At 37.7% G+C, this 27,192-nt stretch overlaps 31 non-coding genes across 31 annotated transcripts; all 31 read right to left on the bottom strand.

Annotated features, from left to right (window-relative positions):
- Positions 1–1,081: 1,081 nt before the first annotated feature.
- Positions 1,082–1,172, bottom strand: TRNAR-UCU (transfer RNA arginine (anticodon UCU)). The gene is given in 2 exon segments: positions 1,082–1,117; positions 1,136–1,172. It is a non-coding gene; the product is annotated as a tRNA-Arg (tRNA).
- Positions 1,173–1,513: 341 nt separating this feature from the next.
- TRNAK-UUU (transfer RNA lysine (anticodon UUU)) lies at positions 1,514–1,586 on the bottom strand. The gene has a single exon. It is a non-coding gene; the product is annotated as a tRNA-Lys (tRNA).
- Positions 1,587–2,980: 1,394 nt separating this feature from the next.
- TRNAR-UCU (transfer RNA arginine (anticodon UCU)) lies at positions 2,981–3,071 on the bottom strand. The gene is given in 2 exon segments: positions 2,981–3,016; positions 3,035–3,071. It is a non-coding gene; the product is annotated as a tRNA-Arg (tRNA).
- A 342-nt stretch (positions 3,072–3,413) lies between these two features.
- Positions 3,414–3,486, bottom strand: TRNAK-UUU (transfer RNA lysine (anticodon UUU)). Its single transcript has one exon. It is a non-coding gene; the product is annotated as a tRNA-Lys (tRNA).
- Positions 3,487–4,350: 864 nt separating this feature from the next.
- Positions 4,351–4,423, bottom strand: TRNAK-UUU (transfer RNA lysine (anticodon UUU)). The gene has a single exon. It is a non-coding gene; the product is annotated as a tRNA-Lys (tRNA).
- A 459-nt stretch (positions 4,424–4,882) lies between these two features.
- TRNAR-UCU (transfer RNA arginine (anticodon UCU)) lies at positions 4,883–4,973 on the bottom strand. The gene is given in 2 exon segments: positions 4,883–4,918; positions 4,937–4,973. It is a non-coding gene; the product is annotated as a tRNA-Arg (tRNA).
- A 342-nt stretch (positions 4,974–5,315) lies between these two features.
- On the bottom strand, positions 5,316–5,388 carry TRNAK-UUU (transfer RNA lysine (anticodon UUU)). The gene has a single exon. It is a non-coding gene; the product is annotated as a tRNA-Lys (tRNA).
- An 864-nt stretch (positions 5,389–6,252) lies between these two features.
- TRNAK-UUU (transfer RNA lysine (anticodon UUU)) lies at positions 6,253–6,325 on the bottom strand. Its single transcript has one exon. It is a non-coding gene; the product is annotated as a tRNA-Lys (tRNA).
- Positions 6,326–6,784: 459 nt separating this feature from the next.
- Positions 6,785–6,875, bottom strand: TRNAR-UCU (transfer RNA arginine (anticodon UCU)). The gene is given in 2 exon segments: positions 6,785–6,820; positions 6,839–6,875. It is a non-coding gene; the product is annotated as a tRNA-Arg (tRNA).
- A 341-nt stretch (positions 6,876–7,216) lies between these two features.
- On the bottom strand, positions 7,217–7,289 carry TRNAK-UUU (transfer RNA lysine (anticodon UUU)). The gene has a single exon. It is a non-coding gene; the product is annotated as a tRNA-Lys (tRNA).
- Positions 7,290–8,153: 864 nt separating this feature from the next.
- On the bottom strand, positions 8,154–8,226 carry TRNAK-UUU (transfer RNA lysine (anticodon UUU)). Its single transcript has one exon. It is a non-coding gene; the product is annotated as a tRNA-Lys (tRNA).
- Positions 8,227–8,685: 459 nt separating this feature from the next.
- TRNAR-UCU (transfer RNA arginine (anticodon UCU)) lies at positions 8,686–8,776 on the bottom strand. The gene is given in 2 exon segments: positions 8,686–8,721; positions 8,740–8,776. It is a non-coding gene; the product is annotated as a tRNA-Arg (tRNA).
- Positions 8,777–9,117: 341 nt separating this feature from the next.
- On the bottom strand, positions 9,118–9,190 carry TRNAK-UUU (transfer RNA lysine (anticodon UUU)). Its single transcript has one exon. It is a non-coding gene; the product is annotated as a tRNA-Lys (tRNA).
- Positions 9,191–10,054: 864 nt separating this feature from the next.
- On the bottom strand, positions 10,055–10,127 carry TRNAK-UUU (transfer RNA lysine (anticodon UUU)). The gene has a single exon. It is a non-coding gene; the product is annotated as a tRNA-Lys (tRNA).
- A 459-nt stretch (positions 10,128–10,586) lies between these two features.
- Positions 10,587–10,677, bottom strand: TRNAR-UCU (transfer RNA arginine (anticodon UCU)). Its single transcript is given in 2 exon segments — positions 10,587–10,622; positions 10,641–10,677. It is a non-coding gene; the product is annotated as a tRNA-Arg (tRNA).
- A 342-nt stretch (positions 10,678–11,019) lies between these two features.
- On the bottom strand, positions 11,020–11,092 carry TRNAK-UUU (transfer RNA lysine (anticodon UUU)). The gene has a single exon. It is a non-coding gene; the product is annotated as a tRNA-Lys (tRNA).
- Positions 11,093–11,956: 864 nt separating this feature from the next.
- TRNAK-UUU (transfer RNA lysine (anticodon UUU)) lies at positions 11,957–12,029 on the bottom strand. The gene has a single exon. It is a non-coding gene; the product is annotated as a tRNA-Lys (tRNA).
- Positions 12,030–12,488: 459 nt separating this feature from the next.
- TRNAR-UCU (transfer RNA arginine (anticodon UCU)) lies at positions 12,489–12,579 on the bottom strand. The gene is given in 2 exon segments: positions 12,489–12,524; positions 12,543–12,579. It is a non-coding gene; the product is annotated as a tRNA-Arg (tRNA).
- Positions 12,580–12,920: 341 nt separating this feature from the next.
- Positions 12,921–12,993, bottom strand: TRNAK-UUU (transfer RNA lysine (anticodon UUU)). The gene has a single exon. It is a non-coding gene; the product is annotated as a tRNA-Lys (tRNA).
- Positions 12,994–13,857: 864 nt separating this feature from the next.
- Positions 13,858–13,930, bottom strand: TRNAK-UUU (transfer RNA lysine (anticodon UUU)). Its single transcript has one exon. It is a non-coding gene; the product is annotated as a tRNA-Lys (tRNA).
- Positions 13,931–14,389: 459 nt separating this feature from the next.
- TRNAR-UCU (transfer RNA arginine (anticodon UCU)) lies at positions 14,390–14,480 on the bottom strand. Its single transcript is given in 2 exon segments — positions 14,390–14,425; positions 14,444–14,480. It is a non-coding gene; the product is annotated as a tRNA-Arg (tRNA).
- A 341-nt stretch (positions 14,481–14,821) lies between these two features.
- On the bottom strand, positions 14,822–14,894 carry TRNAK-UUU (transfer RNA lysine (anticodon UUU)). The gene has a single exon. It is a non-coding gene; the product is annotated as a tRNA-Lys (tRNA).
- Positions 14,895–15,758: 864 nt separating this feature from the next.
- TRNAK-UUU (transfer RNA lysine (anticodon UUU)) lies at positions 15,759–15,831 on the bottom strand. The gene has a single exon. It is a non-coding gene; the product is annotated as a tRNA-Lys (tRNA).
- Positions 15,832–16,290: 459 nt separating this feature from the next.
- Positions 16,291–16,381, bottom strand: TRNAR-UCU (transfer RNA arginine (anticodon UCU)). Its single transcript is given in 2 exon segments — positions 16,291–16,326; positions 16,345–16,381. It is a non-coding gene; the product is annotated as a tRNA-Arg (tRNA).
- Positions 16,382–16,722: 341 nt separating this feature from the next.
- Positions 16,723–16,795, bottom strand: TRNAK-UUU (transfer RNA lysine (anticodon UUU)). The gene has a single exon. It is a non-coding gene; the product is annotated as a tRNA-Lys (tRNA).
- An 864-nt stretch (positions 16,796–17,659) lies between these two features.
- On the bottom strand, positions 17,660–17,732 carry TRNAK-UUU (transfer RNA lysine (anticodon UUU)). The gene has a single exon. It is a non-coding gene; the product is annotated as a tRNA-Lys (tRNA).
- A 459-nt stretch (positions 17,733–18,191) lies between these two features.
- TRNAR-UCU (transfer RNA arginine (anticodon UCU)) lies at positions 18,192–18,282 on the bottom strand. The gene is given in 2 exon segments: positions 18,192–18,227; positions 18,246–18,282. It is a non-coding gene; the product is annotated as a tRNA-Arg (tRNA).
- Positions 18,283–18,623: 341 nt separating this feature from the next.
- TRNAK-UUU (transfer RNA lysine (anticodon UUU)) lies at positions 18,624–18,696 on the bottom strand. Its single transcript has one exon. It is a non-coding gene; the product is annotated as a tRNA-Lys (tRNA).
- Positions 18,697–25,707: 7,011 nt separating this feature from the next.
- Positions 25,708–25,780, bottom strand: TRNAK-UUU (transfer RNA lysine (anticodon UUU)). The gene has a single exon. It is a non-coding gene; the product is annotated as a tRNA-Lys (tRNA).
- Positions 25,781–26,239: 459 nt separating this feature from the next.
- On the bottom strand, positions 26,240–26,330 carry TRNAR-UCU (transfer RNA arginine (anticodon UCU)). Its single transcript is given in 2 exon segments — positions 26,240–26,275; positions 26,294–26,330. It is a non-coding gene; the product is annotated as a tRNA-Arg (tRNA).
- A 342-nt stretch (positions 26,331–26,672) lies between these two features.
- On the bottom strand, positions 26,673–26,745 carry TRNAK-UUU (transfer RNA lysine (anticodon UUU)). The gene has a single exon. It is a non-coding gene; the product is annotated as a tRNA-Lys (tRNA).
- Between the last annotated feature and the right edge of the window lie 447 nt (positions 26,746–27,192).

The following is a 27,192-nucleotide window of genomic DNA, read 5'->3' as shown; positions in this document are numbered from 1 at the left end:
AGATTATGCAACATTTTCAAAGCAAACAGTGTCTGTTTAAATAGACTTTCTTTCACTGCCGTTTTGGTAAATGTCTCTGGTTATGCAGAAGCAGGCATTGTTTGTTACTGTTTCAATTAGTTATAAGATAAAGGAGGGATAAAACTGACCCAGCTAGTATTCCAACCCAAAGACTTTGAATGCTTTCTCTACATTAGCCTAGAACCCCAAGCCGCTATCCATTGCACCAGAGATCCAACCTGATTCAACAAGGTGAACAGAAATTCTCAAATAAAAAGATGAGCTATCAGCGGTTGACCAACTTTATAAAGTGATTTGGAAACTATAAGCAGGGTTCCATTTTGAACATTGAATTGGGGAAAAGATAATCAACATCTCAAACGACATGATACCGTTGCGGTAAGTCTTCTTAACTCTTGTCAAATGGTACACGACCGATGGGTATTTAATGGCTCCATTAAGAGTAACTTGCAATTACTCTAATGGGACTACTCGTTCATTGGATCCTGAAAAGAGCATGTCATTAGAGTACATTTTCTTTAAACAAACCGCCTGAACAGGGGCTTGAACCCTGGACCCTCAGATTAAAAGTCGGATGCTCTACCGACTGAGCTATCCAGGCTCTGATACAGCAAACCTCAAAATCACCTAATCAAAATTTGGCAGTGTCCCAACTAACGCTATGTTTCTTAAGATGGTTACCTGAAGAAGGTACCAAATACACTAGAATATAATAATGAATTGATATTTCAAGCATTTGAAATTTCTTCAGTAAATGTAACCTTATTTTTAGTCCTGAAGTTGCTACTATCTCATTTTTTTGCTGACGTCAAATTCATATGTGTTTATTGACATGGTAAAATTAAGGAAGGGCCCATAATCTTACTTCCGAGTAAATTATATTTTCATCAGTACAGCTGACAATTTCCTCTTCTGCATAGATTACCCAAATTGAACGGTGTCTCTTTAAAATAGACTTCCTTTTACTGACCTTTTTTAGCAAATGATTTTGGTGAAGCAGAAGCATTCATGCATTGCTTATAACTTCTTTAAATAGTTATGAAATAAACAGGGATAAAACTGACTCTGGTGGGATTCGAACCCACAGCCTTTGAATACCTTCTTGACATTCACCTAGAAGTCCAATGCGCTATCCATTGCGCCACAGAGCCAATCTGCTTGAATGAGGTGCACAGATATTCAGAAATGAAATAATGAGCTTTGAGCTGTTGATCAACTTTATAAAGTTCATTGGATACTATAACCATGGCTATATTTTGAATATTGAATTGGGTAAAAGTTATTCACCGTGTCAAACTACATGATACAGTTGGTAAGTCTGCATACAACTTAAGTTTAGTGTATCGTCATCTGATATATGAGACAGATGGGTTTTTCACTTCTCCATGAAAGACGTTTTTTTTTAATTTTGGTAATGGAATATCTTATTCATCATGCAGTGGAACACAAAAAGAATGTACAATCAGAATACTTTTTCTTTAAAGTAGCCGACCGCCTGAACAGGGACTTGAACCCTGGACCCTCAGATTAAAAGTCTGATGCTCTACCGACTGAGCTATCCAGGCTCTGCAACACTGCAACTAAAAATCAGCTAAAAATGATGTGGACGCACACCAACCTACACTTTAATTCTTAATATGGTTACATATATTAGCAATCAAATATGTAGAGTTTAATAATTAATTGATATTTCAAGCATTTGAAATTTCAGCAGCACACGTAATCTATTTTAAATCCTGAAATTCGTTCTATCTCATTTTCGGCTGACTTAGAAATCATGTCTCTAAATTGACATTGTGAAATTAGTAAAAGGCCAAATACTATTACTAGGTACTAAATTACATGTCCGGCAGTATAACTGGAAATTTACTCTTGGGCATAGATTATGCAACATTTTCAAAGCAAACAGTGTCTGTTTAAATACTTTCTTTCACTGCCGTTTTGGTAAATGTCTCTGGTTATGCAGAAGCAGGCATTGTTTGTTACTGTTTCAATTAGTTATAAGATAAAGGAGGGATAAAACTGACCCAGCTAGTATTCCAACCCAAAGACTTTGAATGCTTTCTCTACATTAGCCTAGAACCCCAAGCCGCTATCCATTGCACCAGAGATCCAACCTGATTCAACAAGGTGAACAGAAATTCTCAAATAAAAAGATGAGCTATCAGCGGTTGACCAACTTTATAAAGTGATTTGGAAACTATAAGCAGGGTTCCATTTTGAACATTGAATTGGGGAAAAGATAATCAACATCTCAAACGACATGATACCGTTGCGGTAAGTCTTCTTAACTCTTGTCAAATGGTACACGACCGATGGGTATTTAATGGCTCCATTAAGAGTAACTTGCAATTACTCTAATGGGACTACTCGTTCATTGGATCCTGAAAAGAGCATGTCATTAGAGTACATTTTCTTTAAACAAACCGCCTGAACAGGGGCTTGAACCCTGGACCCTCAGATTAAAAGTCTGATGCTCTACCGACTGAGCTATCCAGGCTCTGATACAGCAAACCTCAAAATCACCTAATCAAAATTTGGCAGTGTCCCAACTAACGCTATGTTTCTTAAGATGGTTACCTGAAGAAGGTACCAAATACACTAGAATATAATAATGAATTGATATTTCAAGCATTTGAAATTTCTTCAGTAAATGTAACCTTATTTTTAGTCCTGAAGTTGCTACTATCTCATTTTTTTGCTGACGTCAAATTCATATGTGTTTATTGACATGGTAAAATTAAGGAAGGGCCCAAAATCTTACTTCCGAGTAAATTATATTTTCATCAGTACAGCTGACAATTTCCTCTTCTGCATAGATTACCCAAATTGAACGGTGTCTCTTTAAAATAGACTTCCTTTTACTGACCTTTTTTAGCAAATGATTTTGGTGAAGCAGAAGCATGCATGCATCGCTTATAACTTCTTTAAATAGTTATGAAATAAACAGGGATAAAACTGACTCTGGTGGGATTCGAACCCACAGCCTTTGAATACCTTCTTGACATTCACCTAGAAGTCCAATGCGCTATCCATTGCGCCACAGAGCCAATCTGCTTGAATGAGGTGCACAGATATTCAGAAATGAAATAATGAGCTTTGAGCTGTTGATCAACTTTATAAAGTTCATTGGATACTATAACCATGGCTATATTTTGAATATTGAATTGGGTAAAAGTTATTCACCGTGTCAAACTACATGATACAGTTGGTAAGTCTGCATACAACTTAAGTTTAGTGTATCGTCATCTGATATATGAGACAGATGGGTTTTTCACTTCTCCATGAAAGACGTTTTTTTTTTAATTTTGGTAATGGAATATCTTATTCATCATGCAGTGGAACACAAAAAGAATGTACAATCAGAATACTTTTTCTTTAAAGTAGCCGACCGCCTGAACAGGGACTTGAACCCTGGACCCTCAGATTAAAAGTCTGATGCTCTACCGACTGAGCTATCCAGGCTCTGCAACACTGCAACTAAAAATCAGCTAAAAATGATGTGGACGCACACCAACCTACACTTTAATTCTTAATATGGTTACATATATTAGCAATCAAATATGTAGAGTTTAATAATTAATTGATATTTCAAGCATTTGAAATTTCAGCAGCACACGTAATCTATTTTAAATCCTGAAATTCGTTCTATCTCATTTTCGGCTGACTTAGAAATCATGTCTCTAAATTGACATTGTGAAATTAGTAAAAGGCCAAATACTATTACTAGGTACTAAATTACATGTCCAGCAGTATAACTGGAAATTTACTCTTGGGCATAGATTATGCAACATTTTCAAAGCAAACAGTGTCTGTTTAAATAGACTTTCTTTCACTGCCGTTTTGGTAAATGTCTCTGGTTATGCAGAAGCAGGCATTGTTTGTTACTGTTTCAATTAGTTATAAGATAAAGGAGGGATAAAACTGACCCAGCTAGTATTCCAACCCAAAGACTTTGAATGCTTTCTCTACATTAGCCTAGAACCCCAAGCCGCTATCCATTGCACCAGAGATCCAACCTGATTCAACAAGGTGAACAGAAATTCTCAAATAAAAAGATGAGCTATCAGCGGTTGACCAACTTTATAAATTGATTTGGAAACTATAAGCAGGGTTCCATTTTGAACATTGAATTGGGGAAAAGATAATCAACATCTCAAACGACATGATACCGTTGCGGTAAGTCTTCTTAACTCTTGTCAAATGGTACACGACCGATGGGTATTTAATGGCTCCATTAAGAGTAACTTGCAATTACTCTAATGGGACTACTCGTTCATTGGATCCTGAAAAGAGCATGTCATTAGAGTACATTTTCTTTAAACAAACCGCCTGAACAGGGACTTGAACCCTGGACCCTCAGATTAAAAGTCTGATGCTCTACCGACTGAGCTATCCAGGCTCTGATACAGCAAACCTCAAAATCACCTAATCAAAATTTGGCAGTGTCCCAACTAACGCTATGTTTCTTAAGATGGTTACCTGAAGAAGGTACCAAATACACTAGAATATAATAATGAATTGATATTTCAAGCATTTGAAATTTCTTCAGTAAATGTAACCTTATTTTTAGTCCTGAAGTTGCTACTATCTCATTTTTTTGCTGACGTCAAATTCATATGTGTTTATTGACATGGTAAAATTAAGGAAGGGCCCAAAATCTTACTTCCGAGTAAATTATATTTTCATCAGTACAGCTGACAATTTCCTCTTCTGCATAGATTACCCAAATTGAACGGTGTCTCTTTAAAATAGACTTCCTTTTACTGACCTTTTTTAGCAAATGATTTTGGTGAAGCAGAAGCATGCATGCATCGCTTATAACTTCTTTAAATAGTTATGAAATAAACAGGGATAAAACTGACTCTGGTGGGATTCGAACCCACAGCCTTTGAATACCTTCTTGACATTCACCTAGAAGTCCAATGCGCTATCCATTGCGCCACAGAGCCAATCTGCTTGAATGAGGTGCACAGATATTCAGAAATGAAATAATGAGCTTTGAGCTGTTGATCAACTTTATAAAGTTCATTGGATACTATAACCATGGCTATATTTTGAATATTGAATTGGGTAAAAGTTATTCACCGTGTCAAACTACATGATACAGTTGGTAAGTCTGCATACAACTTAAGTTTAGTGTATCGTCATCTGATATATGAGACAGATGGGTTTTTCACTTCTCCATGAAAGACGTTTTTTTTTAAATTTTGGTAATGGAATATCTTATTCATCATGCAGTGGAACACAAAAAGAATGTACAATCAGAATACATTTTCTTTAAAGTAGCCGACCGCCTGAACAGGGACTTGAACCCTGGACCCTCAGATTAAAAGTCTGATGCTCTACCGACTGAGCTATCCAGGCTCTGCAACACTGCAACTAAAAATCAGCTAAAAATGATGTGGACGCACACCAACCTACACTTTAATTCTTAATATGGTTACATATATTAGCAATCAAATATGTAGAGTTTAATAATTAATTGATATTTCAAGCATTTGAAATTTCAGCAGCACACGTAATCTATTTTAAATCCTGAAATTCGTTCTATCTCATTTTCGGCTGACTTAGAAATCATGTCTCTAAATTGACATTGTGAAATTAGTAAAAGGCCAAATACTATTACTAGGTACTAAATTACATGTCCAGCAGTATAACTGGAAATTTACTCTTGGGCATAGATTATGCAACATTTTCAAAGCAAACAGTGTCTGTTTAAATAGACTTTCTTTCACTGCCGTTTTGGTAAATGTCTCTGGTTATGCAGAAGCAGGCATTGTTTGTTACTGTTTCAATTAGTTATAAGATAAAGGAGGGATAAAACTGACCCAGCTAGTATTCCAACCCAAAGACTTTGAATGCTTTCTCTACATTAGCCTAGAACCCCAAGCCGCTATCCATTGCACCAGAGATCCAACCTGATTCAACAAGGTGAACAGAAATTCTCAAATAAAAAGATGAGCTATCAGCGGTTGACCAACTTTATAAAGTGATTTGGAAACTATAAGCAGGGTTCCATTTTGAACATTGAATTGGGGAAAAGATAATCAACATCTCAAACGACATGATACCGTTGCGGTAAGTCTTCTTAACTCTTGTCAAATGGTACACGACCGATGGGTATTTAATGGCTCCATTAAGAGTAACTTGCAATTACTCTAATGGGACTACTCGTTCATTGGATCCTGAAAAGAGCATGTCATTAGAGTACATTTTCTTTAAACAAACCGCCTGAACAGGGACTTGAACCCTGGACCCTCAGATTAAAAGTCTGATGCTCTACCGACTGAGCTATCCAGGCTCTGATACAGCAAACCTCAAAATCACCTAATCAAAATTTGGCAGTGTCCCAACTAACGCTATGTTTCTTAAGATGGTTACCTGAAGAAGGTACCAAATACACTAGAATATAATAATGAATTGATATTTCAAGCATTTGAAATTTCTTCAGTAAATGTAACCTTATTTTTAGTCCTGAAGTTGCTACTATCTCATTTTTTTGCTGACGTCAAATTCATATGTGTTTATTGACATGGTAAAATTAAGGAAGGGCCCATAATCTTACTTCCGAGTAAATTATATTTTCATCAGTACAGCTGACAATTTCCTCTTCTGCATAGATTACCCAAATTGAACGGTGTCTCTTTAAAATAGACTTCCTTTTACTGACCTTTTTTAGCAAATGATTTTGGTGAAGCAGAAGCATTCATGCATCGCTTATAACTTCTTTAAATAGTTATGAAATAAACAGGGATAAAACTGACTCTGGTGGGATTCGAACCCACAGCCTTTGAATACCTTCTTGACATTCACCTAGAAGTCCAATGCGCTATCCATTGCGCCACAGAGCCAATCTGCTTGAATGAGGTGCACAGATATTCAGAAATGAAATAATGAGCTTTGAGCTGTTGATCAACTTTATAAAGTTCATTGGATACTATAACCATGGCTATATTTTGAATATTGAATTGGGTAAAAGTTATTCACCGTGTCAAACTACATGATACAGTTGGTAAGTCTGCATACAACTTAAGTTTAGTGTATCGTCATCTGATATATGAGACAGATGGGTTTTTCACTTCTCCATGAAAGACGTTTTTTTTTAATTTTGGTAATGGAATATCTTATTCATCATGCAGTGGAACACAAAAAGAATGTACAATCAGAATACTTTTTCTTTAAAGTAGCCGACCGCCTGAACAGGGACTTGAACCCTGGACCCTCAGATTAAAAGTCTGATGCTCTACCGACTGAGCTATCCAGGCTCTGCAACACTGCAACTAAAAATCAGCTAAAAATGATGTGGACGCACACCAACCTACACTTTAATTCTTAATATGGTTACATATATTAGCAATCAAATATGTAGAGTTTAATAATTAATTGATATTTCAAGCATTTGAAATTTCAGCAGCACACGTAATCTATTTTAAATCCTGAAATTCGTTCTATCTCATTTTCGGCTGACTTAGAAATCATGTCTCTAAATTGACATTGTGAAATTAGTAAAAGGCCAAATACTATTACTAGGTACTAAATTACATGTCCGGCAGTATAACTGGAAATTTACTCTTCGGCATAGATTATGCAACATTTTCAAAGCAAACAGTGTCTGTTTAAATAGACTTTCTTTCACTGCCGTTTTGGTAAATGTCTCTGGTTATGCAGAAGCAGGCATTGTTTGTTACTGTTTCAATTAGTTATAAGATAAAGGAGGGATAAAACTGACCCAGCTAGTATTCCAACCCAAAGACTTTGAATGCTTTCTCTACATTCGCCTAGAACCCCAAGCCGCTATCCATTGCACCAGAGATCCAACCTGATTCAACAAGGTGAACAGAAATTCTCAAATAAAAAGATGAGCTATCAGCGGTTGACCAACTTTATAAAGTGATTTGGAAACTATAAGCAGGGTTCCATTTTGAACATTGAATTGGGGAAAAGATAATCAACATCTCAAACGACATGATACCGTTGCGGTAAGTCTTCTTAACTCTTGTCAAATGGTACACGACCGATGGGTATTTAATGGCTCCATTAAGAGTAACTTGCAATTACTCTAATGGGACTACTCGTTCATTGGATCCTGAAAAGAGCATGTCATTAGAGTACATTTTCTTTAAACAAACCGCCTGAACAGGGACTTGAACCCTGGACCCTCAGATTAAAAGTCTGATGCTCTACCGACTGAGCTATCCAGGCTCTGATACAGCAAACCTCAAAATCACCTAATCAAAATTTGGCAGTGTCCCAACTAACGCTATGTTTCTTAAGATGGTTACCTGAAGAAGGTACCAAATACACTAGAATATAATAATGAATTGATATTTCAAGCATTTGAAATTTCTTCAGTAAATGTAACCTTATTTTTAGTCCTGAAGTTGCTACTATCTCATTTTTTTGCTGACGTCAAATTCATATGTGTTTATTGACATGGTAAAATTAAGGAAGGGCCCAAAATCTTACTTCCGAGTAAATTATATTTTCATCAGTACAGCTGACAATTTCCTCTTCTGCATAGATTACCCAAATTGAACGGTGTCTCTTTAAAATAGACTTCCTTTTACTGACCTTTTTTAGCAAATGATTTTGGTGAAGCAGAAGCATGCATGCATCGCTTATAACTTCTTTAAATAGTTATGAAATAAACAGGGATAAAACTGACTCTGGTGGGATTCAAACCCACAGCCTTTGAATACCTTCTTGACATTCACCTAGAAGTCCAATGCGCTATCCATTGCGCCACAGAGCCAATCTGCTTGAATGAGGTGCACAGATATTCAGAAATGAAATAATGAGCTTTGAGCTGTTGATCAACTTTATAAAGTTCATTGGATACTATAACCATGGCTATATTTTGAATATTGAATTGGGTAAAAGTTATTCACCGTGTCAAACTACATGATACAGTTGGTAAGTCTGCATACAACTTAAGTTTAGTGTATCGTCATCTGATATATGAGACAGATGGGTTTTTCACTTCTCCATGAAAGACGTTTTTTTTTAATTTTGGTAATGGAATATCTTATTCATCATGCAGTGGAACACAAAAAGAATGTACAATCAGAATACTTTTTCTTTAAAGTAGCCGACCGCCTGAACAGGGACTTGAACCCTGGACCCTCAGATTAAAAGTCTGATGCTCTACCGACTGAGCTATCCAGGCTCTGCAACACTGCAACTAAAAATCAGCTAAAAATGATGTGGACGCACACCAACCTACACTTTAATTCTTAATATGGTTACATATATTAGCAATCAAATATGTAGAGTTTAATAATTAATTGATATTTCAAGCATTTGAAATTTCAGCAGCACACGTAATCTATTTTAAATCCTGAAATTCGTTCTATCTCATTTTCAGCTGACTTAGAAATCATGTCTCTAAATTGACATTGTGAAATTAGTAAAAGGCCAAATACTATTACTAGGTACTAAATTACATGTCCGGCAGTATAACTGGAAATTTACTCTTCGGCATAGATTATGCAACATTTTCAAAGCAAACAGTGTCTGTTTAAATAGACTTTCTTTCACTGCCGTTTTGGTAAATGTCTCTGGTTATGCAGAAGCAGGCATTGTTTGTTACTGTTTCAATTAGTTATAAGATAAAGGAGGGATAAAACTGACCCAGCTAGTATTCCAACCCAAAGACTTTGAATGCTTTCTCTACATTCGCCTAGAACCCCAAGCCGCTATCCATTGCACCAGAGATCCAACCTGATTCAACAAGGTGAACAGAAATTCTCAAATAAAAAGATGAGCTATCAGCGGTTGACCAACTTTATAAAGTGATTTGGAAACTATAAGCAGGGTTCCATTTTGAACATTGAATTGGGGAAAAGATAATCAACATCTCAAACGACATGATACCGTTGCGGTAAGTCTTCTTAACTCTTGTCAAATGGTACACGACCGATGGGTATTTAATGGCTCCATTAAGAGTAACTTGCAATTACTCTAATGGGACTACTCGTTCATTGGATCCTGAAAAGAGCATGTCATTAGAGTACATTTTCTTTAAACAAACCGCCTGAACAGGGACTTGAACCCTGGACCCTCAGATTAAAAGTCTGATGCTCTACCGACTGAGCTATCCAGGCTCTGATACAGCAAACCTCAAAATCACCTAATCAAAATTTGGCAGTGTCCCAACTAACGCTATGTTTCTTAAGATGGTTACCTGAAGAAGGTACCAAATACACTAGAATATAATAATGAATTGATATTTCAAGCATTTGAAATTTCTTCAGTAAATGTAACCTTATTTTTAGTCCTGAAGTTGCTACTATCTCATTTTTTTGCTGACGTCAAATTCATATGTGTTTATTGACATGGTAAAATTAAGGAAGGGCCCAAAATCTTACTTCCGAGTAAATTATATTTTCATCAGTACAGCTGACAATTTCCTCTTCTGCATAGATTACCCAAATTGAACGGTGTCTCTTTAAAATAGACTTCCTTTTACTGACCTTTTTTAGCAAATGATTTTGGTGAAGCAGAAGCATGCATGCATCGCTTATAACTTCTTTAAATAGTTATGAAATAAACAGGGATAAAACTGACTCTGGTGGGATTCGAACCCACAGCCTTTGAATACCTTCTTGACATTCACCTAGAAGTCCAATGCGCTATCCATTGCGCCACAGAGCCAATCTGCTTGAATGAGGTGCACAGATATTCAGAAATGAAATAATGAGCTTTGAGCTGTTGATCAACTTTATAAAGTTCATTGGATACTATAACCATGGCTATATTTTGAATATTGAATTGGGTAAAAGTTATTCACCGTGTCAAACTACATGATACAGTTGGTAAGTCTGCATACAACTTAAGTTTAGTGTATCGTCATCTGATATATGAGACAGATGGGTTTTTCACTTCTCCATGAAAGACGTTTTTTTTTAAATTTTGGTAATGGAATATCTTATTCATCATGCAGTGGAACACAAAAAGAATGTACAATCAGAATACATTTTCTTTAAAGTAGCCGACCGCCTGAACAGGGACTTGAACCCTGGACCCTCAGATTAAAAGTCTGATGCTCTACCGACTGAGCTATCCAGGCTCTGCAACACTGCAACTAAAAATCAGCTAAAAATGATGTGGACGCACACCAACCTACACTTTAATTCTTAATATGGTTACATATATTAGCAATCAAATATGTAGAGTTTAATAATTAATTGATATTTCAAGCATTTGAAATTTCAGCAGCACACGTAATCTATTTTAAATCCTGAAATTCGTTCTATCTCATTTTCGGCTGACTTAGAAATCATGTCTCTAAATTGACATTGTGAAATTAGTAAAAGGCCAAATACTATTACTAGGTACTAAATTACATGTCCAGCAGTATAACTGGAAATTTACTCTTGGGCATAGATTATGCAACATTTTCAAAGCAAACAGTGTCTGTTTAAATAGACTTTCTTTCACTGCCGTTTTGGTAAATGTCTCTGGTTATGCAGAAGCAGGCATTGTTTGTTACTGTTTCAATTAGTTATAAGATAAAGGAGGGATAAAACTGACCCAGCTAGTATTCCAACCCAAAGACTTTGAATGCTTTCTCTACATTAGCCTAGAACCCCAAGCCGCTATCCATTGCACCAGAGATCCAACCTGATTCAACAAGGTGAACAGAAATTCTCAAATAAAAAGATGAGCTATCAGCGGTTGACCAACTTTATAAAGTGATTTGGAAACTATAAGCAGGGTTCCATTTTGAACATTGAATTGGGGAAAAGATAATCAACATCTCAAACGACATGATACCGTTGCGGTAAGTCTTCTTAACTCTTGTCAAATGGTACACGACCGATGGGTATTTAATGGCTCCATTAAGAGTAACTTGCAATTACTCTAATGGGACTACTCGTTCATTGGATCCTGAAAAGAGCATGTCATTAGAGTACATTTTCTTTAAACAAACCGCCTGAACAGGGACTTGAACCCTGGACCCTCAGATTAAAAGTCTGATGCTCTACCGACTGAGCTATCCAGGCTCTGATACAGCAAACCTCAAAATCACCTAATCAAAATTTGGCAGTGTCCCAACTAACGCTATGTTTCTTAAGATGGTTACCTGAAGAAGGTACCAAATACACTAGAATATAATAATGAATTGATATTTCAAGCATTTGAAATTTCTTCAGTAAATGTAACCTTATTTTTAGTCCTGAAGTTGCTACTATCTCATTTTTTTGCTGACGTCAAATTCATATGTGTTTATTGACATGGTAAAATTAAGGAAGGGCCCATAATCTTACTTCCGAGTAAATTATATTTTCATCAGTACAGCTGACAATTTCCTCTTCTGCATAGATTACCCAAATTGAACGGTGTCTCTTTAAAATAGACTTCCTTTTACTGACCTTTTTTAGCAAATGATTTTGGTGAAGCAGAAGCATTCATGCATCGCTTATAACTTCTTTAAATAGTTATGAAATAAACAGGGATAAAACTGACTCTGGTGGGATTCGAACCCACAGCCTTTGAATACCTTCTTGACATTCACCTAGAAGTCCAATGCGCTATCCATTGCGCCACAGAGCCAATCTGCTTGAATGAGGTGCACAGATATTCAGAAATGAAATAATGAGCTTTGAGCTGTTGATCAACTTTATAAAGTTCATTGGATACTATAACCATGGCTATATTTTGAATATTGAATTGGGTAAAAGTTATTCACCGTGTCAAACTACATGATACAGTTGGTAAGTCTGCATACAACTTAAGTTTAGTGTATCGTCATCTGATATATGAGACAGATGGGTTTTTCACTTCTCCATGAAAGACGTTTTTTTTTAATTTTGGTAATGGAATATCTTATTCATCATGCAGTGGAACACAAAAAGAATGTACAATCAGAATACTTTTTCTTTAAAGTAGCCGACCGCCTGAACAGGGACTTGAACCCTGGACCCTCAGATTAAAAGTCTGATGCTCTACCGACTGAGCTATCCAGGCTCTGCAACACTGCAACTAAAAATCAGCTAAAAATGATGTGGACGCACACCAACCTACACTTTAATTCTTAATATGGTTACATATATTAGCAATCAAATATGTAGAGTTTAATAATTAATTGATATTTCAAGCATTTGAAATTTCAGCAGCACACGTAATCTATTTTAAATCCTGAAATTCGTTCTATCTCATTTTCGGCTGACTTAGAAATCATGTCTCTAAATTGACATTGTGAAATTAGTAAAAGGCCAAATACTATTACTAGGTACTAAATTACATGTCCGGCAGTATAACTGGAAATTTACTCTTCGGCATAGATTATGCAACATTTTCAAAGCAAACAGTGTCTGTTTAAATAGACTTTCTTTCACTGCCGTTTTGGTAAATGTCTCTGGTTATGCAGAAGCAGGCATTGTTTGTTACTGTTTCAATTAGTTATAAGATAAAGGAGGGATAAAACTGACCCAGCTAGTATTCCAACCCAAAGACTTTGAATGCTTTCTCTACATTCGCCTAGAACCCCAAGCCGCTATCCATTGCACCAGAGATCCAACCTGATTCAACAAGGTGAACAGAAATTCTCAAATAAAAAGATGAGCTATCAGCGGTTGACCAACTTTATAAAGTGATTTGGAAACTATAAGCAGGGTTCCATTTTGAACATTGAATTGGGGAAAAGATAATCAACATCTCAAACGACATGATACCGTTGCGGTAAGTCTTCTTAACTCTTGTCAAATGGTACACGACCGATGGGTATTTAATGGCTCCATTAAGAGTAACTTGCAATTACTCTAATGGGACTACTCGTTCATTGGATCCTGAAAAGAGCATGTCATTAGAGTACATTTTCTTTAAACAAACCGCCTGAACAGGGACTTGAACCCTGGACCCTCAGATTAAAAGTCTGATGCTCTACCGACTGAGCTATCCAGGCTCTGATACAGCAAACCTCAAAATCACCTAATCAAAATTTGGCAGTGTCCCAACTAACGCTATGTTTCTTAAGATGGTTACCTGAAGAAGGTACCAAATACACTAGAATATAATAATGAATTGATATTTCAAGCATTTGAAATTTCTTCAGTAAATGTAACCTTATTTTTAGTCCTGAAGTTGCTACTATCTCATTTTTTTGCTGACGTCAAATTCATATGTGTTTATTGACATGGTAAAATTAAGGAAGGGCCCAAAATCTTACTTCCGAGTAAATTATATTTTCATCAGTACAGCTGACAATTTCCTCTTCTGCATAGATTACCCAAATTGAACGGTGTCTCTTTAAAATAGACTTCCTTTTACTGACCTTTTTTAGCAAATGATTTTGGTGAAGCAGAAGCATGCATGCATCGCTTATAACTTCTTTAAATAGTTATGAAATAAACAGGGATAAAACTGACTCTGGTGGGATTCAAACCCACAGCCTTTGAATACCTTCTTGACATTCACCTAGAAGTCCAATGCGCTATCCATTGCGCCACAGAGCCAATCTGCTTGAATGAGGTGCACAGATATTCAGAAATGAAATAATGAGCTTTGAGCTGTTGATCAACTTTATAAAGTTCATTGGATACTATAACCATGGCTATATTTTGAATATTGAATTGGGTAAAAGTTATTCACCGTGTCAAACTACATGATACAGTTGGTAAGTCTGCATACAACTTAAGTTTAGTGTATCGTCATCTGATATATGAGACAGATGGGTTTTTCACTTCTCCATGAAAGACGTTTTTTTTTAATTTTGGTAATGGAATATCTTATTCATCATGCAGTGGAACACAAAAAGAATGTACAATCAGAATACTTTTTCTTTAAAGTAGCCGACCGCCTGAACAGGGACTTGAACCCTGGACCCTCAGATTAAAAGTCTGATGCTCTACCGACTGAGCTATCCAGGCTCTGCAACACTGCAACTAAAAATCAGCTAAAAATGATGTGGACGCACACCAACCTACACTTTAATTCTTAATATGGTTACATATATTAGCAATCAAATATGTAGAGTTTAATAATTAATTGATATTTCAAGCATTTGAAATTTCAGCAGCACACGTAATCTATTTTAAATCCTGAAATTCGTTCTATCTCATTTTCAGCTGACTTAGAAATCATGTCTCTAAATTGACATTGTGAAATTAGTAAAAGGCCAAATACTATTACTAGGTACTAAATTACATGTCCGGCAGTATAACTGGAAATTTACTCTTCGGCATAGATTATGCAACATTTTCAAAGCAAACAGTGTCTGTTTAAATAGACTTTCTTTCACTGCCGTTTTGGTAAATGTCTCTGGTTATGCAGAAGCAGGCATTGTTTGTTACTGTTTCAATTAGTTATAAGATAAAGGAGGGATAAAACTGACCCAGCTAGTATTCCAACCCAAAGACTTTGAATGCTTTCTCTACATTCGCCTAGAACCCCAAGCCGCTATCCATTGCACCAGAGATCCAACCTGATTCAACAAGGTGAACAGAAATTCTCAAATAAAAAGATGAGCTATCAGCGGTTGACCAACTTTATAAAGTGATTTGGAAACTATAAGCAGGGTTCCATTTTGAACATTGAATTGGGGAAAAGATAATCAACATCTCAAACGACATGATACCGTTGCGGTAAGTCTTCTTAACTCTTGTCAAATGGTACACGACCGATGGGTATTTAATGGCTCCATTAAGAGTAACTTGCAATTACTCTAATGGGACTACTCGTTCATTGGATCCTGAAAAGAGCATGTCATTAGAGTACATTTTCTTTAAACAAACCGCCTGAACAGGGACTTGAACCCTGGACCCTCAGATTAAAAGTCTGATGCTCTACCGACTGAGCTATCCAGGCTCTGATACAGCAAACCTCAAAATCACCTAATCAAAATTTGGCAGTGTCCCAACTAACGCTATGTTTCTTAAGATGGTTACCTGAAGAAGGTACCAAATACACTAGAATATAATAATGAATTGATATTTCAAGCATTTGAAATTTCTTCAGTAAATGTAACCTTATTTTTAGTCCTGAAGTTGCTACTATCTCATTTTTTTGCTGACGTCAAATTCATATGTGTTTATTGACATGGTAAAATTAAGGAAGGGCCCAAAATCTTACTTCCGAGTAAATTATATTTTCATCAGTACAGCTGACAATTTCCTCTTCTGCATAGATTACCCAAATTGAACGGTGTCTCTTTAAAATAGACTTCCTTTTACTGACCTTTTTTAGCAAATGATTTTGGTGAAGCAGAAGCATGCATGCATCGCTTATAACTTCTTTAAATAGTTATGAAATAAACAGGGATAAAACTGACTCTGGTGGGATTCGAACCCACAGCCTTTGAATACCTTCTTGACATTCACCTAGAAGTCCAATGCGCTATCCATTGCGCCACAGAGCCAATCTGCTTGAATGAGGTGCACAGATATTCAGAAATGAAATAATGAGCTTTGAGCTGTTGATCAACTTTATAAAGTTCATTGGATACTATAACCATGGCTATATTTTGAATATTGAATTGGGTAAAAGTTATTCACCGTGTCAAACTACATGATACAGTTGGTAAGTCTGCATACAACTTAAGTTTAGTGTATCGTCATCTGATATATGAGACAGATGGGTTTTTCACTTCTCCATGAAAGACGTTTTTTTTTAATTTTGGTAATGGAATATCTTATTCATCATGCAGTGGAACACAAAAAGAATGTACAATCAGAATACTTTTTCTTTAAAGTAGCCGACCGCCTGAACAGGGACTTGAACCCTGGACCCTCAGATTAAAAGTCTGATGCTCTACCGACTGAGCTATCCAGGCTCTGCAACACTGCAACAAAAAATCAGCTAAAAATGATGTGGACGCACACCAACCTACACTTTAATTCTTAATATGGTTACATATATTAGCAATCAAATATGTAGAGTTTAATAATTAATTGATATTTCAAGCATTTGAAATTTCAGCAGCACACGTAATCTATTTTAAATCCTGAAATTCGTTCTATCTCATTTTCAGCTGACTTAGAAATCATGTCTCTAAATTGACATTGTGAAATTAGTAAAAGGCCAAATACTATTACTAGGTACTAAATTACATGTCCGGCAGTATAACTGGAAATTTACTCTTCGGCATAGATTATGCAACATTTTCAAAGCAAACAGTGTCTGTTTAAATAGACTTTCTTTCACTGCCGTTTTGGTAAATGTCTCTGGTTATGCAGAAGCAGGCATTGTTTGTTACTGTTTCAATTAGTTATAAGATAAAGGAGGGATAAAACTGACCCAGCTAGTATTCCAACCCAAAGACTTTGAATGCTTTCTCTACATTCGCCTAGAACCCCAAGCCGCTATCCATTGCACCAGAGATCCAACCTGATTCAACAAGGTGAACAGAAATTCTCAAATAAAAAGATGAGCTATCAGCGGTTGACCAACTTTATAAAGTGATTTGGAAACTATAAGCAGGGTTCCATTTTGAACATTGAATTGGGGAAAAGATAATCAACATCTCAAACGACATGATACCGTTGCGGTAAGTCTTCTTAACTCTTGTCAAATGGTACACGACCGATGGGTATTTAATGGCTCCATTAAGAGTAACTTGCAATTACTCTAATGGGACTACTCGTTCATTGGATCCTGAAAAGAGCATGTCATTAGAGTACATTTTCTTTAAACAAACCGCCTGAACAGGGACTTGAACCCTGGACCCTCAGATTAAAAGTCTGATGCTCTACCGACTGAGCTATCCAGGCTCTGATACAGCAAACCTCAAAATCACCTAATCAAAATTTGGCAGTGTCCCAACTAACGCTATGTTTCTTAAGATGGTTACCTGAAGAAGGTACCAAATACACTAGAATATAATAATGAATTGATATTTCAAGCATTTGAAATTTCTTCAGTAAATGTAACCTTATTTTTAGTCCTGAAGTTGCTACTATCTCATTTTTTTGCTGACGTCAAATTCATATGTGTTTATTGACATGGTAAAATTAAGGAAGGGCCCAAAATCTTACTTCCGAGTAAATTATATTTTCATCAGTACAGCTGACAATTTCCTCTTCTGCATAGATTACCCAAATTGAACGGTGTCTCTTTAAAATAGACTTCCTTTTACTGACCTTTTTTAGCAAATGATTTTGGTGAAGCAGAAGCATGCATGCATCGCTTATAACTTCTTTAAATAGTTATGAAATAAACAGGGATAAAACTGACTCTGGTGGGATTCGAACCCACAGCCTTTGAATACCTTCTTGACATTCACCTAGAAGTCCAATGCGCTATCCATTGCGCCACAGAGCCAATCTGCTTGAATGAGGTGCACAGATATTCAGAAATGAAATAATGAGCTTTGAGCTGTTGATCAACTTTATAAAGTTCATTGGATACTATAACCATGGCTATATTTTGAATATTGAATTGGGTAAAAGTTATTCACCGTGTCAAACTACATGATACAGTTGGTAAGTCTGCATACAACTTAAGTTTAGTGTATCGTCATCTGATATATGAGACAGATGGGTTTTTCACTTCTCCATGAAAGACGTTTTTTTTTAATTTTGGTAATGGAATATCTTATTCATCATGCAGTGGAACACAAAAAGAATGTACAATCAGAATACTTTTTCTTTAAAGTAGCCAACCGCCTGAACAGGGACTTGAACCCTGGACCCTCAGATTAAAAGTCTGATGCTCTACCGACTGAGCTATCCAGGCTCTGCAACACTGCAACTAAAAATCAGCTAAAAATGATGTGGACGCACACCAACCTACACTTTAATTCTTAATATGGTTACATATATTAGCATAGTAAAGATATCTCAAAAAAGAGTGGGGGTCCTAGGGATAAAGTTTAAAGACTCAAATAGTTGTAATCCCCAGATCCACGAATTATAACAACATAAGCAACTATGAGTCTCGCCTGTATGAAAACCTTGACACAATCGTAAGGGAAATGCTAGTGCTGTGGGTTCATGTGTACATGTGTGAGTGTACGCATGGGTGTAAGATTCCCATCATCCACCCGAAGTGGTTTGCTTCATCATCTGGGAATTAAGGACTAATTTAGAGAACCATCTTCTACTTGACAAGTCGTAGATATTGGTCTCTTATATGTCCCAACTTGGTGAAAGGTAGTTTTGTTAGATGATGATTGGGTGTGATGGTCGCAGTGCTGGAGTGTGGTGATGGTGTATAAGTGCTGGTTAAAATATGTCTAGCAAGGTACTAAAACAACTTTATTAGTAGCTACCTTGTTGACAAACTCTAAAAACAGTGCTCTAACAGTTTCAAAATATAATAACTGTGTTAAAGAACGGTCTACATGTTTCTGCTAACGGATGTAAATCATCCTAGCTTTCGTCAGGACCTAGAAGCTACTGCGAAAAAACTGTGCAAATTAATGAAGTGGTTTATACAACCTGGACCCTGATAGGTGTCCAAGAAACTCCGTGGGCGGTAGTTTATATTCACTGACCTGCATAAATGGAGAAAAAGATAAAAAGAACACAACATAGCAAAACACCCTTCGCATAGTGTAATTATCAAGGTTTTACAAATAGAATCCAGCACAATGTCCGATAAACCAAATACTCTTAGATGTATTGAGACATATTTTAACCAGCACTTATACACCATCACCACACTCCAGCACTGCGACCATCACACCCAATCATCATCTAACAAAACTACCTTTCACCAAGTTGGGACATATAAGAGACCAATATCTACGACTTGTCAAGTAGAAGATGGTTCTCTAAATTAGTCCTTAATTCCCAGATGATGAAGCAAACCACTTCGGGTGGATGATGGGAATCTTACACCCATGCGTACACTCACACATGTACACATGAACCCACAGCACTAGCATTTCCCTTACGATTGTGTCAAGGTTTTCATACAGGCGAGACTCATAGTTGCTTATGTTGTTATAATTCGTGGATCTGGGGATTACAACTATTTGAGTCTTTAAACTTTATCCCTAGGACCCCCACTCTTTTTTGAGATATCTTTACTATAGTTTTTGGAGCAGCCTTGGCTGCGGGTCCTCTGTTTGTACTCACGCAGCTAAGCGCATTGCGAGTACTTTCATTTCGCTGCCCACGCCGCCCCTTGTTTTAAGGATGGCCGAACTCACTGGATTGTCATTTGATGACGACATGCTACAGTCGATCTTGAGCACCAATCCCAGTATCATAGACAGTCTGCCATCGGTTTCTAACAACACTATAGATGAATGGCAAACCTTACTCACTCTTAAAAAGTCTCATTCGCGCACATTCATACATGGCGCTATAATGACAGAATATTTAAGAAACAACAGTGCTCCCATGGGCCTTATAGTAACTAACACACCACGACTGTTTTTGACAGACAAAACTTTTCTCAAGGACTGGTCGCTCATCGCGTGGCGATGCACCCGCGACTGGCTGATCTTAATCATCGCTACAGCCAAAAAGGCAGCTGACCTTATCCTGGTAGAAATACAAACTTTAGAGGGCCAAATCAAAGCCACCATCACTAGTGCTTTATTCAAAAGAAATCTTGAGGATACCAACAAAGCCAACAAAGAGCACAAAGACACTATCTTATTGACGAAGATAGAGAAATTTAAAAAAGATTTGGCTAAGTTCTCCTTCGAAAAAGTCTACCCATATACTAGCGACACCTACATCCCTCCAGAATATAACAAAAAGGGCAAGAGGTATGGCTCAAACTATTCCTCATCAGGGACAGACACCCCCTCATCAGACTCAGAGGGCTCCACCACAGGGACACCGTCGCTAAGACAAAACTATCAGCGCTCACGGGCCAATAGGAGACGAGGTACACAAAACTATTATGACCAACCCAGACCCTGGTGGCCCCCCGCACCGTGGGGTTTTCAACCCTCACCATATGGTCCACCCATGCCACCCTTTCCTTGCCAGCCACCACCACCTACCCATTTTGGACAGCAACCTTTTTTAGGGCAAGGCCGTGGACGCAGCAGAGGCAGGAGAAGAGGAGGCTCAACACAACAGGTACACTGGCAAACAGACCAGCCACCACAGAACAGTTAGAACATATGGGATACACATGTGAACGTGACGAACTAGTGATGAATCTAAGCCAACGTCAACTCTCTCCAACAGAACTAGAGGTCCTCAACAAAGGTTTAGGTTTTGTTCCAACCTCCATAGGTGACCCCTTCCAATTGAGATGTGAAATGGGCAAATTCTTTCGCAAAGTACGTCTACATTTCTTTTTCAAGAATAAAGACAAAGGAGGCGACAGGGTAGGTCAAGATGACCTATCAGTAGAAACCAACACAGGTCTTAGACCACCTTCAAATTTCTCACCACCTGCCCATTTAGTGCCGGATAATGTCAAAGTCTTTGAACAAGCTGTGACCAATGATGTTTCCTCTCTCTGCTCTAGAAGTAGGAGTGGCTACTGTAACCTTCCTCTTGTGGAGAAACAAGCTATGACAACACTATCTAATGATGACACCATTACCATCAAGCCCGCTGACAAGGGGGGAGCTATTGTCATTCTAGACTCATCCATCTATCGAATGGAATGCCTAAGACATCTAAACGATACTAATTCCTACCGGGTTTTGCCCGAGGATCCTACCACAAGATTATCAAAGGAAATTAAAGACATGGTATATGAAGCCAAAGAATCAGGTTGGATCACTCAACAAGAGTCTGATTTCTTAATCACGGCACATCCTGTCATGCCCTACTTTTATGTTCTTCCCAAGATACATAAAGCCACTAGACCACCACCAGGACGTCCCATTATCTCAGGGATCGGGTCTCTCCTGGAACCCTTGTCCACTTTTGTAGACTTTTTCCTCCGGCCTCTGGTCAAGGAAATGCCAACATTTCTTCAGGACACCAAAGATGTCCTCAGACTGTTACCTGAAACCATCTTTGACATCGAAACAGACCTACTGGTTAGTTTCGATGTCGAGTCACTGTACACCTGCATTCCCCAGGATGAAACATTAGAGGCCATCAGGGGTCTACTTGACACCAAAGATCTGGTCACGATTACCCCAATCAATTTCATCATGGAATGTGCCAGGCTGGCGATGAAAGAAAATTTCTTCAGGTACGAGGAGACCATCTACCTCCAAACCTCAGGCACATCGATGGGGAGCATTTTTGCTCCCAGCCTGGCGAATCTCTACGTTCATTTGTTTGAACAGAACAATGTGTTGACCAATACGAATCCCTTCCGTGACAAAATTGTCATATGGAAGAGGTATATCGATGATATTTTGGTGGTTTGGCGTGGCAGTGTGACTACCTTACTCGATTTCCATGCTTGGTTAAACACACAAAATAACTTCTTGAGATTCACTGTGACACACGACAAATGCAGATTGCCCTTCTTAGACATCGTCATTTACCCCTCACAAGGGACTTTAGGGAGTGAACTATACAAGAAACCCCAAGCGAAGAATTCTCTGTTGAATTTCCAGAGCCACCATCCTAAGTCCCTAAGGAACAACCTGCCTATCGGTCAGTTCCTACGTATACGCAGAAACTGTTCCACGAAAGAGACTTTTGACAAACATGCAGCCGATCTGTCACAGCAATTGCAAGTCAAGAAATATCCCAGACACTTGGTCAGACAAGCCAAAAAAAGAGCAGCTAACAATAATAGGGACGCTCTCATCGCGCCAGCTATACCAAAACCACCACTTAAGAGACTAACATTTGTAAACACCTTTAGCACACTGTCAAATGACGTGCAAAAAGTGGTACGCAAGCATTGGCGGATTCTCAATCTGAACAAAGAAGAAATCCCTCCTCCACTTTTCTCGTTCAAGAGAGGAACTAACCTCAGGGACAATTTGGTACACACACGACCCAAAGCAAAGAGGAATCCTGCCACATCTACACTCTGGCACCTCCCACCTGTTCAAGGCCACTATCCTTGTGGTTCTTGTTCAGTTTGTCCACAAACTGAACCCACTAAATCAGTTGACATTGGTACCTCAAAACCTTGGATTCTCAACAAACATACTAACTGCAATTCAGAGAAAGTCATCTATCTGATTACATGTCCCTGCTCACTGAAATATGTAGGGATGACCACCCGAAAAATTAAAGTGAGAATAAGTGAACACAAGAGTACTATTAGACGTAAAAAACAAGCGACTAAAATGTCTAACCATTTTCTTACACTAAATCATAAACCAGAAGACATCAGGTGGTTAGTCCTTGAACAACCATTCATCCCACCACACACAACAGACATCACTAACTTTCTATTCCACAAGGAACAGAAATGGGTCTTCAAACTCCAGAGTGATCGCAATGGGTTGAATGATGATATTCCTTGGGCCTCACTCTAAGAGCAGACATCCATTGGTACCCTTCAAATGAACGGTAATGTTGCACAAGGATGCGCAGAATTCTATAGGCATTTTCCGCTCCGCACATGAATGGCCTTTTTGTCTATCATAAGCTATCAACATCATGATACCAGTTGTTTCGCATTTTTTAACAGTTACTCTGGTTTAGAATGAGAAACGGGCGTAATACCGACCTGGTGCTTTATGCAAACACTACCTGCAAACATACATTCTCTCCGAATCCTATACGAGAGGTTGGTTGGAGCTATGATTCAAACTACTGCAGCCCGTTAGAATTATCGGGTCTGATACTACATTTCCCAGGCTCATTTACGGAACGCTATGACGTCACATCAGCGTCCGCACGTCAGCCTCGGTTCCCCTTTGGTTGCTATGACAACTAAGATCGGCATTCTCTATTTCTGCCGAGTCCGGACACCTCGCAGGTTGCCTCCCCTACGAGCTCAGTTCTGACAAGAGGCACCGACGGACAGGTGAGCTGTCATTCTCCTATGAGTTGATGCTACGTGACACGCACCATACTTGTGAAACAAGTCGGCCCCCTAGTTAGGCCGTAACCGTAGTCTTTACAAACATCACCAAGATCGAGCGCATCGGAGCGCATCGTAGCTATCGAATGATTCTCAGTGAGATTAGGCGTTTCTTGACATTACGCGGCTGGGCTTTAGCGTTTAAATTTTAACCTATCACTAGGTTTTAACATTGTTGAACCCTCTGATTTTCTCTACAGAGCGGGGCCTCCTTAAACCTGAGCAGTAGCCAGGTGAGGTGAGGCGCACACCCATCACAGATAGGGTAAGTGCTTTCAAGTCGTCTAATTTCGATTTTAGCTCTTAGACTTATCACAGTCTTAATACATCTAAGAGTATTTGGTTTATCGGACATTGTGCTGGATTCTATTTGTAAAACCTTGATAATTACACTATGCGAAGGGTGTTTTGCTATGTTGTGTTCTTTTTATCTTTTTCTCCATTTATGCAGGTCAGTGAATATAAACTACCGCCCACGGAGTTTCTTGGACACCTATCAGGGTCCAGGTTGTATAAACCACTTCATTAATTTGCACAGTTTTTTCGCAGTAGCTTCTAGGTCCTGACGAAAGCTAGGATGATTTACATCCGTTAGCAGAAACATGTAGACCGTTCTTTAACACAGTTATTATATTTTGAAACTGTTAGAGCACTGTTTTTAGAGTTTGTCAACAAGGTAGCTACTAATAAAGTTGTTTTAGTACCTTGCTAGACATATTTTAACCAGCACTTATACACCATCACCACACTCCAGCACTGCGACCATCACACCCAATCATCATCTAACAAAACTACCTTTCACCAAGTTGGGACATATAAGAGACCAATATCTACGACTTGTCAAGTAGAAGATGGTTCTCTAAATTAGTCCTTAATTCCCAGATGATGAAGCAAACCACTTCGGGTGGATGATGGGAATCTTACACCCATGCGTACACTCACACATGTACACATGAACCCACAGCACTAGCATTTCCCTTACGATTGTGTCAAGGTTTTCATACAGGCGAGACTCATAGTTGCTTATGTTGTTATAATACATATATTAGCAATCAAATATGTAGAGTTTAATAATTAATTGATATTTCAAGCATTTGATATTTCAGCAGCACACGTAATCTATTTTAAATCCTGAAATTCGTTCTATCTCATTTTCGGCTGACTTAGAAATCATGTCTCTAAATTGACATTGTGAAATTAGTAAAAGGCCAAATACTATTACTAGGTACTAAATTACATGTCCAGCAGTATAACTGGAAATTTACTCTTGGGCATAGATTATGCAACATTTTCAAAGCAAACAGTGTCTGTTTAAATAGACTTTCTTTCACTGCCGTTTTGGTAAATGTCTCTGGTTATGCAGAAGCAGGCATTGTTTGTTACTGTTTCAATTAGTTATAAGATAAAGGAGGGATAAAACTGACCCAGCTAGTATTCCAACCCAAAGACTTTGAATGCTTTCTCTACATTAGCCTAGAACCCCAAGCCGCTATCCATTGCACCAGAGATCCAACCTGATTCAACAAGGTGAACAGAAATTCTCAAATAAAAAGATGAGCTATCAGCGGTTGACCAACTTTATAAATTGATTTGGAAACTATAAGCAGGGTTCCATTTTGAACATTGAATTGGGGAAAAGATAATCAACATCTCAAACGACATGATACCGTTGCGGTAAGTCTTCTTAACTCTTGTCAAATGGTACACGACCGATGGGTATTTAATGGCTCCATTAAGAGTAACTTGCAATTACTCTAATGGGACTACTCGTTCATTGGATCCTGAAAAGAGCATGTCATTAGAGTACATTTTCTTTAAACAAACCGCCTGAACAGGGACTTGAACCCTGGACCCTCAGATTAAAAGTCTGATGCTCTACCGACTGAGCTATCCAGGCTCTGATACAGCAAACCTCAAAATCACCTAATCAAAATTTGGCAGTGTCCCAACTAACGCTATGTTTCTTAAGATGGTTACCTGAAGAAGGTACCAAATACACTAGAATATAATAATGAATTGATATTTCAAGCATTTGAAATTTCTTCAGTAAATGTAACCTTATTTTTAGTCCTGAAGTTGCTACTATCTCATTTTTTTGCTGACGTCAAATTCATATGTGTTTATTGACATGGTAAAATTAAGGAAGGGCCCAAAATCTTACTTCCGAGTAAATTATATTTTCATCAGTACAGCTGACAATTTCCTCTTCTGCATAGATTACCCAAATTGAACGGTGTCTCTTTAAAATAGACTTCCTTTTACTGACCTTTTTTAGCAAATGATTTTGGTGAAGCAGAAGCATGCATGCATCGCTTATAACTTCTTTAAATAGTTATGAAATAAACAGGGATAAAACTGACTCTGGTGGGATTCGAACCCACAGCCTTTGAATACCTTCTTGACATTCACCTAGAAGTCCAATGCACTATCCATTGCGCCACAGAGCCAATCTGCTTGAATGAGGTGCACAGATATTCAGAAATGAAATAATGAGCTTTGAGCTGTTGATCAACTTTATAAAGTTCATTGGATACTATAACCATGGCTATATTTTGAATATTGAATTGGGTAAAAGTTATTCACCGTGTCAAACTACATGATACAGTTGGTAAGTCTGCATACAACTTAAGTTTAGTGTATCGTCATCTGATATATGAGACAGATGGGTTTTTCACTTCTCCATGAAAGACGTTTTTTTTTTAATTTTGGTAATGGAATATCTTATTCATCATGCAGTGGAACACAAAAAGAATGTACAATCAGAATACTTTTTCTTTAAAGTAGCCGACCGCCTGAACAGGGACTTGAACCCTGGACCCTCAGATTAAAAGTCTGATGCTCTACCGACTGAGCTATCCAGGCTCTGCAACACTGCAACTAAAAATCAGCTAAAAATGATGTGGACGCACACCAACCTACACTTTAATTCTTAATATGGTTACATATATTAGCAATCAAATATGTAGAGTTTAATAATTAATTGATATTTCAAGCATTTGAAATTTCAGCAGCACACGTAATCTATTTTAAATCCTGAAATTCGTTCTATCTCATTTTCGGCTGACTTAGAAATCATGTCTCTAAATTGACATTGTGAAATTAGTAAAAGGCCAAATACTATTACTAGGTACTAAATTACATGTCCAGCAGTATAACTGGAAATTTACTCTTGGGCATAGATTATGCAACATTTTCAAAGCAAACAGTGTCTGTTTAAATAGACTTTCTTTCACTGCCGTTTTGGTAAATGTCTCTGGTTATGCAGAAGCAGGCATTGTTTGTTACTGTTTCAATTAGTTATAAGATAAA

This window comes from Triturus cristatus, chromosome 4_1 (assembly GCF_964204655.1).
Source record: "Triturus cristatus chromosome 4_1, aTriCri1.1, whole genome shotgun sequence".
NCBI classification, from domain to species: domain Eukaryota; kingdom Metazoa; phylum Chordata; class Amphibia; order Caudata; family Salamandridae; genus Triturus; species Triturus cristatus.
This window is presented reverse-complemented; position numbering and strand designations above follow the sequence as displayed.